The 11,179-nt window shown below is 44.7% G+C and overlaps 1 protein-coding gene across 1 annotated transcript in view; it reads left to right on the forward strand.

Annotated features, from left to right (window-relative positions):
• The first annotated feature begins 1,663 nt into the window (after positions 1-1,663).
• smpd3 (sphingomyelin phosphodiesterase 3) overlaps positions 1,664-11,179 on the forward strand; it is a 63,294-nt gene continuing 53,778 nt past the window's right edge. The window contains exon 1 of the mRNA XM_063196398.1: positions 1,664-1,811. The gene's annotated coding sequence lies outside the window, so the exon portion shown is untranslated. The remainder of the gene's footprint in view (positions 1,812-11,179) is intronic.

Raw genomic sequence — 11,179 nt, forward strand, 5'->3', positions numbered from 1 at the left:
TTTATTGACTTTAATGGGCCTGACAAGGCATATAGTGCAGTTCACAGGCCAGTCTGGGGTGGGGTAGTGCAGCTTCAGAGTCCTATAGTGCAGTTCCACAGTCACATGGAGAGTCAGATTCATAAAACATGATGAAAATGTATTTCTGCCTGTAGTTATGTTGAACACAATCGAAGTATGTTGCCATTGGCATGCACAGATAGGGGCAAGGTAGTGTTAACTTTGCCCTACGAGACAAAAAGTGTCCTTTTTGAAAGTTAGGCCTATTCTTTGTTGTTATTTCCACAATATATTTTGGTCCATGTTGACATGATCATCTAGAAATGTTTGAAGATTAGAAATGTGTGATAATGCCTCAACATAATTCCAGCCTTCCCCTACAGCAAGTTACGATAACAACTTCTTCCCAGTTTCCCTACTGTAACGGTTAGGCTGCATATGTTAATGTTGTAAGTGTAATGTTACAGTAATATATCAGACATCTTGTAATGATAAAAACACAATTCACATAGGCCTAAATCATTTTGTAGTATTTTGTAGCTCTGTTAATGTTCGGTATAAAAATGCTGAAGCGATCTGTCTGTAGCCTGTTTTCACACTACCTTTGGACTGTTTTCCTTCTATAATGGAACAATGTGTTTGATGGTATTGATAGTGGCTACTGTATAGCTACAGTGTAATGCCAGCTCTTCTATGAGGCACACCACTTTTTGTTTACAGTAATGAATCAGGAAATCAAGTTGGCTAAAGATAATTGAAACTAGGTCTTTGGTAGAAACAATAATACAATAAAAAAGATAATATAAAGGCATCCACATGAAATAAAATCTGTTCTTTTCAAAGTAACGTAACAAAAAGACTTTTAAATTATCGGCACATACAAAAGGATATACAGAGGTGGTTCAACAGCTGGAACATGACTTTAAAGGTACACTGTGCAATATTTTTAGCTGTTTATTTCCAGGACTCATGCTACCTATTCACTAATGCACTTCTCATACACGAAAAGGGGATCTTCCCCATGGTCCGCCATTTTGAATCTCGAGAAATAGCCATTTTTATCTGCAAAAATGACTGTACTTGGGCCATGCTACAATATATTAGTTTATTACTTAGTAAACTTTCATGAAAAGATCACATTTGGCAATAGGCAACCCAGTTTCAATGATCAGCTTAGTTGCAGTACCTTTTTTGACCATTTCCAGCACATTGTACCTTTGAATGTGTCATAAAGGTATTAGGCCTACTTTAAAATGCTAGACTTTATATACGCTACCTGTATGGCATGAGAGGATAGAAAAGAATGTACAGTAGGCTAACACTAGGACATTGGGAAACCCAAAAATAATTGTCTTCAATTAAGCAACGACTAAGTGTCAAACATAACTGGCATATCATTACACTCATTGGGCTATTATACAATCCATATAGGTCAATAATAGAGATTGCAAGTGATAGGGCCCTATATACTATTCTGGTGGTAAATAAGTAGGCCTGTGCTCTGATGAATTATTCCAATGCAACCCCGAAATGGAGATGGTTGGTTCGCCCTCATCTGGTGATTGGCACGGTCGTTATGATTAGGGCGTGGTATCGGGGAGTAGTGGTGACGTCAATGGAGCTGTTCAAAGCGTGGTGGTGCTGGAGAGGCACACAGAGCAAGCCCGCTTTGGCCGCGGCCATCAGGTGGATTCTCCCAGGCATTTACAGCGTCTAAGGACAACAATTCGCCGCTTTCCCCCCCAACAACAGGATCCATTTTTTACCACGGAGAAGTTTTAAACCTATTTGAAAACCCCGTTGAGCCTAACGTAAGTACAGCCAACCACCATTCTGCCTGCACTCGCCTCTATCACCACTCCCGTGGTTCCATAGTTTTTACTAACAAACACGGTGTACTAGTCTTGCAAAAGTAAAGAAAAACATTGGAAGTACATTTGCAAACGCTGGTTCAGTCGCCTTGGGCATTTCAGGAAAGGAATCCTTTGTCTGGTTGCCTACCTGGCACATCCACCCTGTGTGTGGACGGATTATGATTTGACTGGTGTTTGCATGTGCAGCCAAAGAGTCGAGGGTTCAAGACGGTGGCGCGACTGTATTGGTGTTGCCTAGGTTTTTGTTTTGTTTTTTGTTGTTGTTTTTTTGCTGAGCCAGTTTGTAAGGTGTGAGCGATGTTACGTATTTTTTCCTTGTAGTTCAATATTCCTTGTAGTTGCGAGGCGATGCGTTGCAGTGGTCGATTCAAAAACTTAACGATCTACACATCACTGTCATGATGCTATTTGTTAAATAACCTAAGCCACATTCAAGGGGAACCACTCCATAGCTTAGGCTATTGATGGAGGGGTGTAGGTGAGCGCACTGTGTTTGAGCGTTTGTACATTAAGCTACTTAGAATATTACCACCGTGTAGACTATCCGCCTGAAAACGCACACTCCCAGTCGAAGCGCTGGAGCGACTCATAGGCGTGGTTCTTTACGGTCTCTGGTGCGTTTGTAGCTGACGTTGTTTGAGGAGTGCGTCTGCCTCTTTCCCCGTAAACACAGGCTAGTTCTACACTTTACCAGGCAAAGAGTGGGCTAAAACGCAAACAATCTCAGGAACACACGCATGCACAACTTAACAGACTTGCCTACACACTGGCACACATGGTAGTAGCTATAAGAGTAACCTAGGCCTACTTATTTTGATTTGTTTAGACTGATGGTTGTGTCATCCTAACAGACTTCCCCACAAAAGCAAACTGAAGAACCTTGAGGATATTGTTATTTTGACAGGGTGTCTGGAACAAACACTATGCTCTTTTCACCTGGCCCGAGACCAGGGGTGGGGAAGTCTCAACATTTCTGACGAGGTTTGTTTTCTGTGCATCATGCCCTTTGCAGACCAGACTGGTCCACTTGGCTGTTTCGCCAAGTGCCAACGTGTCGTGGTTAGGAACCAGAGAGGATTGTAGCTAGGTGCTTACTAGAAGCCAGGAAAGGTTCCCCATAGCCAAATGGATGGAGGCTGCCGCAGAGAGTGCCGTGATGGTCGTGAGCATGTTGACAAACACACAACAGTACTCCGGTGCTCTGCTTCCCGTGAAACAGGATAGGTGGGCTGAGGGGCGGGTCAGATGGGATCCAGGTAGGGGATACCAGACACCAAGGGCTCAGCTTCCTTTAACTTTACTCGTAGATGGTATTGAGAGAGAAAGAGAGAGAGAGAGAGAGAGAGAGAGAGAGAGAGAGAGAGAGAGAGCTATGAATATGCTTGCTTGGCGCGCACAGCAGCTTCAAGGTAGTAGCAAACACATCCTTTGAGATTATGCCTCCTCAGAAACGACTTAACCTAAAAATTCACCCCCGATGTTGCCCTGTTCTGTCACAGGTTGTCACAAAGAAACGATCTGTGCATAAGACTGCACGTGTGTAAAGAGACTGACCGATTTTAGTCAGTTGAAGGGTGGCAACAACATCGCTGACAGGATGTCTTGTCCACAGCCGGGTGGTTGCTAGGGGATAATCAGTGGTCATGGCAGGGTGGCGCGAGCAGCCCGCTCATTCTCTCCCCAATAAAGCTCCACTGTTGCCTGTCTCTATCGAGGGAGAGACAGTGGAGACAGTCAACACCTACAAGTACCTAGGAGTACACCTGGACAACAAACTGGACTGGGCTGCCAATTCAGATGCTCTTTACAAGAAAGGGCAGAGCAGGCTCTACTTCCTACGGAAGCTTAGATCCTTCAATGTCTGCAACAGGCTCCTGCTGATGTTCTATCAGTCTGTCATGGCAAGTGTCCTCACCTACGCTATTGCCTGTTGGGGAGGTAGTGTTAGGAAGAGGGACGCTGGACGCCTTGACAGGCTGGTGAGGAAAGCTAGGTCTGTGGTGGGTATGGAACTGGAGGATCTCACAACCACAGCCGAAAAAAGGACACTTAGCAGATTGGACTCAATACTTGAAAATGACAGACACCCCCTGCACCCGTTTCTGGCCAACCAGAGGAGCCTGTTCAGCTACAGACTCCGGGCCTTCCCCTGCCGGACAGACAGACTACGGAAGTCTTTTGTCCCCAGGGCCATCCAGCTCTTCAACACCACACAGAAAGAGACAATTAAAGAGATTGTCATTGGTGACTGGACTGCATAAACTAGCCCCCCACACTGGAACACTCAACCTGCAGCCACTACACCCCCCCCCCCTTCCCTATTCTTTTCTCTACTGAACAGTTACACTTCATCCCACCCCCACCCCCTACCCCCACCCCCCGGAGCAAGCGCCTACACTACCTTGGACACTTTAAGGGTTGCCCAATACAGGACAATAACCCACTACACCCCACCTCAGCTACCTCACCCCCTGGAATAGCTGCCGTGAACTACACAGCTTTTGCATGGACAATAATTAGAACTTCTTTGGCTCTTGTATGTGTACTTGACATGGTTATTTTGTTTTTCTGTGAGTGTGAATGTATGCAACATGACACCCTACCAGGACCTTGTGTCTGTGCAGGGACGTGTGTGTGTGTGTGTGTGTGTGTGTGTGTGTGTGTGTGTGTGTGTGGGTGTGGGTGTGGGTGTGGGTGTGGGAGGGGGGTTGGGGGTGGGTTTGTGTGTGTGTGTGTGTGGGACAATGTGTGTGTGAGTGTGTGTGTGAGAGAGAGAGAGAACATGTGTGTATGTGAGATAATGTGTGGCGGTAGTACTCAATATATATTTTTCCTGTAATGTTCAATTATGTGTATAATGTCTTGTGTATGTTTTGTATTTGTGTATTTATGTAAGCTGACAGACACCTTTATTTCCTTCGGGATTAATAAAAGTACTCTACTCAACTCTACAAATGTAAGCCTACACGGAGCAGAGTAAGCAGAGATAACAAACATCATTAGTTCCGGAAATAATCTGTCTGTGTTCCCAACAACAGCAACCAGTTGGCTTATTATTCTGTAGCTACTGATCATTTAAAAAAGAGATAGGCCTATTATGCTGTTTTCAGTGACCCTAAACAACGCCCCCCTCTCTCTCTCTCTCTCTCTCTCTCTCTCTCTCTCTCTCTCTCTCTCTCTCTCTCTCTCTCACACACACACACATACACGCGTACACACGCATGCACACGCACACACAACGACAAACAGAAATGATGGAGGTACAACGCATATTCCAATATGATGTCTTTGGTGTTAGATGGGATTTCTTCAGATTATATGAGCATTAATCTTGTGCGACTGGCAATGGCTGGACTATTTATAGTGGAGTCTCTCGGGCTGGGCACGGATGACCAGGGCACAGGTGGAGGAAGCCAGGCTGTTGGCTTCAGCCCTTGGGTGGGGTTGCGTTAGCTAGCAGGGTGGTCGTGCATTGGAATAATGGAACATGTGCATGCACAAACAGACAAAAACACACACACACACACACACACACACACATACACAAACACACACACACACACACACATATAGACCAATGAGAATCAGGGTATTCAGTGATGTGCGCACATACACACACATGTACAGAGAGAGAGAGAGAGATAGAGAGAGAGATAAAGAGAGAGAGAAGGGGGGGTGTAGGTCTGTTTGTTGGTTTTCAGCAGTAAAAGTGACAGCAGAGATGCGGTTAAGGCTATTAGCAGCCCCACTGAATGGACAATGTCTAAAGCTGACCCTGACAATAAACACTGACCCCATTGTCCTGACCCCTGTAATCGAGTTGGGCAGGTGTCATATTTGACATACCAGTGACAAACCTGAAGCCCTCTTTCTCTCTCACTCTCCCTTTCTCCCCGTGGACCTTTCTCCCTCTCCCTATCCTTTTCTCTCTGTGAGTCTTTCACTTGGTATGTCCAGGTCAGGACACTGCCCACAGTACTATGGATTATTGAGTGCATTAACTATAGGCCTAATGGGTTAACTGTACTGCATAGTGCGTGCACTGTTACTATAATGTGCAAATGTTGGATGGTTGTAGTAGTTTGTGTTCTGAATTGAATTGTTTATTTTGTATTTTAGGAACTGCAGTGTGGCAACTGCTGTGTGGGAAGTGTACTGTAGTGTAGTGTCAGTGTTGCGTAGTATAGTGACTGTAGGTGTAGAATGTGAACTGTATTGTGTTTTGTGTGTTCACTTTTCTGTCGGTACTGTGGTGTGTACAAGAGTAGTTTGATGTGTGACTGTGTACTATACTGCCCTACAATTTCTGAATGCAGTATCTTAGCTTACTGGTAAACTGAGGGAAAAAGGCTTTAAAGGGACACTGTGTGAGATTTTTAGTTTGTTTGTTTCCAGAATTCATGCTGCCCATTTACTAATGTTACCTTTTTCATGAATACTTACCACCACCATCAAATTCTAAGTATTCATTATGACTGGAAGAATTGCACTTTTCATACATGAAAAGGGCTCCATGGTCCGCCATTTTGAATTTCCAAAAACAGCCACTTTTAGCTGCGAAAATGACTCCACTTGGACCATACTAGAAAATATTTGCTTATTACTTAGTACACTTTCGTGTTAAGATCAAATTTGGCAATAGGCAGCCCAGTTTCAATGCGCAGCATAGTTGCAGTACCTTTTTTGACCATTTCCTGCACAGTGTCCCTTTCTGTTTCCGGGCAACTGTGTTGGAGATAAAGTGGTGATGACACTTCCATATAATACTTTTTATGGTGGAAATGTATGCACACAAGAAAAAAAAAACATCGTTCTCATGTTTTTTTTTTACCTAAAAAGTGAGGTTACTGCGTTCTGTTGTGGTATTACTGTGTATTCCCAAACCACGGCTTCAGTTGATAAGTGCAGTAACTACACATGACTTGGGCCTACTGCATGTTTGGCTTGTACGACGTAACCTCTTCAAACAAGAAAGCGCAGTAACATCAGTTTTTGTATTTTTTTTCTGAAATGGGACAAAGTTGTACCACATTTTTTGACACAGGAGACAAAGGAGGTATCTTAAAGCCCATTTCCAGTCTAAGCTCAATTTCAACCATTCTTGAGTTACTGCGTTCTGAAATTGTACGGCAGTATAATATGTGATGTGTGAACTGGAACACCGGAAGGTGAGGATGTGTGGACAGTAGGCCTAGTGTCTACCAGTGCTTCTGTACTGTGAATCAGTGCTTGACACTGGCACCTGCCAACTGGCTAAATGCTGGTAAGACTTGGCAACTAGTAATAGTTTCAGTGTCACTGGCCAATTTGGCTAGTTGTTTATTCCTTGGCATGTAATATCACAGTAGCTTATGTTGTGTTGTTTGCCTCCTGTGCATCAAGTGTGGATTTGCGATCAGTTACTCAGTTTCTTTTTGTTTAATTTATGTCCATGTAGAAAGCTGTGCACTTATTTTCTTGCTTTAATTAGCACCTCATCTTCTGAGGTTAGATATCATGATAACAAGGAAAAACAAAAACAAAATGAAAACTGTGGCTAGTAGAATAGCTGAATGGCTAGTGACTCTGGGAAAACCACTAGCCACAGTTGCCAGTGAGTGAAACAGTTAATGTCAAGCCCTACTGTTTATACTGGTGGGTTGTACAGTGTCTACTGTGGTGTCTAATATGTACAGTGTGCAAAGTACTGGTGTATAGTGTGTGGAGAGAGTATATATTTTACTGTTGTGTGGTGTGTTCTATGTAGAGTGTATCTATGTGTGTACTGCAAATCTCTGATGCAGGCTGTGTGAATGCCAACCCAGCTCCACGTCAATCCCTCAAGCACATTTCAAGAAGGGAGAAGAGAGAGAAAGAGAGAGAGAGAGAGAGAGAGAGAGAGAGAGAGAGAGAGAGAGAGAGAGAGAGAGAGAGAGAGAGAGAGAGAGAGAGAGAGAGAGAGAGAGAGAGAAAATGTGTGTGTGTGTGTGTGTGTGTGTGTGTGTGTGTGTGTGTGTGTGTGTGTGTGTGTGTGTGTGTGTGTGTGTGTGTGTGTGTGTGTGTGTGTGTGTGTGTGTGTGTGTGTGTGTGTGTGTGGCAGGCCCTGCCCTGTGCAGATTTTAGATGGTGGTTTCAGTGCTGCCCCACCCGTCCCGCTGGCCCCTGTAATTCACCGTATTTACAGAGCAGTGTGTGTGTGTGTGTGTGTGTGTGTGTGTGTGTGTGTGTGTGTGTGTGTGTGTGTGTGTGTGTGTGTACCGTATGTGTGTGTGTACGTGTGCATGTGTGTGCGTGTGGGGGAACGGTGACTTTGGCCCTTATAATTCTGTGTATTTACAGAGCGCTGTGGTCTCGCTAGGCTTGGACTGGGCTTCCTTTAGCTGTGTTAAATGTAACTGTGCATGGGAGCTGGTTGGAGCCATGCATGGGGAGATGTGTGGATGGAGGAGCTTTGGAGTGAATGGGTGGTGCACGGGGTTAGATGATTAGAGGCAGGTATGGGGAGTAGATGGAGGGTGTGCCAGAGTACATTGGTTAAATATGCTATATATGGGAGCAGGATTGAGAAGATGGTGGGGTAGGTAGAAGGGAGGTGGTTCAGAGGAGTTACAGCACATGGGTGATGGGACTACCTATGGGAGGGCATTGGGTTGAATGGTTACAGCAAATTGTGTTCTGTAAATTATTGCAGCCAGTTAAAACGTAAGTGGCCCTGCTGCCTTACAGGGGCACTGTGCAGGAAATGGTCAAAAAAGGTACTGCAACTATGCTGCTTATTGAAATTGGGCTGCCTATTGCCAAATTTGATCTTACATAAAAGTGTACTAAGTATTAAACAAATACAGTCATTTTGCAGCTAAAATGGCTATTTTTGGAAATTCAAAATGGCGGACCTTGGAGAAGATCCCACTTTTCATGTATGAAAAGTACAATTTTTCCAGTCATAATGAATACTTAGAATTTGATGCTGGTGGTAAGTATTCATGAAAAAGGTAACATTAGTGAATGGGCAGCATGAATTCTGGAATTAAACAACTAAAAATCTCACACAGTGTCCCTTTAAGTTTGTTAAGTTAACTCAACTTGAGAAAGCCTTGAGTTGAGTTAAGCCTCGAGTTGAGTTAGCTAACAAACTTAAGGCAGCAGGGCAATGACTTGCAACTGGCTTGCAATGTTTTGCGTTGTGGAGTGTAGATAGAGGGTGCTTCAGACTAGATGGTTGGCATACGCTGTATATGGGAGCTGGCTAGAGAAGACAGTGGGAATGGAGAGTGCTTCTGAGTAGAAGGAGTTGGGGGCCCTCCTTCTGATTAGTAGGTGGAATCAGGGTAGATGGGTGGCGCTGAACACTGTAGTATATGCATGTGTGTGGTACATGGAGGTAAATTGGGTGGTGCTTGAGGTTAGGTGGGTGGGTGTATTTAGGGTAGACAGGTGGAGCTTCAGATGAGATGGATGGTGCATGAGGGGAGATAGGGATGGCAGTACGGAGGGAGGGGGGGCATGAGGGTGGATGATTAAATGATGGTATGAGTAGTGGATGGATGATGGGCAGATGTTGGGTGCTTTGGAGTATGTAGATGCATGGGTGTGGATGGGAGGGTGGATAGGGAGTGCAGGGCCCAGGACAATGTCATCTGAAAGGGCCCCTTCACCCATAACATACAATGTCATGAGGACCCAATTTTGGGCCCCCTCTCTCCCTGGGCCCAGGACAACAGATCCATTTACCAACACCTGTAGTGTGTTGGTGCACATTTGTAGATATGGAACACACAATTCCTGCTCTGTGTGTGTGTGTGTGTGTGTGTGTGTGTGTGTGTGTGTGTGTGTGTGTGTGTGTGTGTGTGTGTGTGTGTGTGTGTGTGCGTGCGTGCGTGCGTGCGTGCGCGCGCACGCGTGTGTGCATGTGCTTTTGACCTACATGCTTTGCCATTCCTCTGTGTTTATGTCGTGCAGATTTGGGCGGTTTCCATGGTAACCGTCATCTGGGCTCCCAGCGGTGTTTCAGCTCCACAAGTCATCTCTTTCTCTTCACTCTTCTGATTTACTCCTGCACTCCTCCTCCCTTTCACTCTCTCACAATTCTACCTCCATTTTTGCACAATACCCCATTCTCCATATCACTCCTTCACTCTTCTGCCTAACCCCAACCCCAAATATGAAGAAGACTGTTGAGGTTGAAATGTTATCCTGCCATGAAATAATAAAATACAACAGAAATGATTCTAAATGTGCGGACTTCTCACTCTGAAAACTACAGTTGGCCTTCATTCTGCACCTTTCCCTGGGATGTGCACAATCCTCTCCTTCAACTAACCCCAACCCCAACCCTAACCCTTAACCAGGGGGGCAAAAAGCGGGTATGCAGTATATGCGTTGCATATGGGCGCAGTGTCAGCGGGGGCACTAAAACAAAGAATATATTTTTTTATGGCATTTAGTTTGCTTTTGACTCACAAATTTCATGAAATATTTCGTTTGAGTGGCTATGCAATAAAACAGGACTATAAGGTGCGATCACTTCAGGGTTTGTTTAGGCAGAGGAGGAGGCGCGCATTGCTGAGCCTCTCGCTAATTGATGAGGTACCGTCTTCTGCAGAATGAAAATAGCAATTTGGAAAAAAAAAGTCCACTGACCACTGTTTGACCTAACCTGACTTGACCAGACCTGACCTGATATGAAGGTCTAGGACCGAAACATAGGCATGAAGCTACAGGAACTTCTGTATATGAAACCAAAAGTCACCTGTGTGCAAACCTAGTGTGCATCCAAGCAGTCAGGGTGAACTGAGCTGAATACCAGTCTAAACAGGGCTCTTCTCTTTAGTGTCTACGCTGCTACATTACTTTGTAGAGGACTATGTTCTGCATGCCCCCACAAAGGTGAGTAGCTACACCCCTGCCCTTAACCTTTATTTTGCTCTTTTTATAAACACACCATTACAAAACCCTGACCCTAACCTCTCAGTTTGACCTTCCACATTAATGTTCATTTTTTCACACGCCAAACCAGAACCCCTTACATAACCATAACCTATTGACAACCCTTTTTTGTTATCATTTGACCCTTATGGCCTTCTCTTCTCCTCTCTCTCTCTCTCTGTCTCTCTCTCTCTCTCTCTCTCTCTCTCTCTCTCTCTCTCTCTCCTCCCTCCCAGCCCTCCTCATCCTCCTCTACACAATTGCTCCCATCTTCTCCTCTCTCTTTACTATTCTATTTCTACTGAATACACAAAAACAAACGGGTCGTCTTCATTTATAAATGCTTGATAAGCAGGAATGCATGGAATTAATTTCAAACCGGAGCTGTGCCAATGTATTGC

This window comes from Engraulis encrasicolus, chromosome 4 (genome assembly GCF_034702125.1).
Source record: "Engraulis encrasicolus isolate BLACKSEA-1 chromosome 4, IST_EnEncr_1.0, whole genome shotgun sequence".
In the NCBI taxonomy this organism is placed as follows: Eukaryota; Metazoa; Chordata; class Actinopteri; order Clupeiformes; family Engraulidae; genus Engraulis; species Engraulis encrasicolus.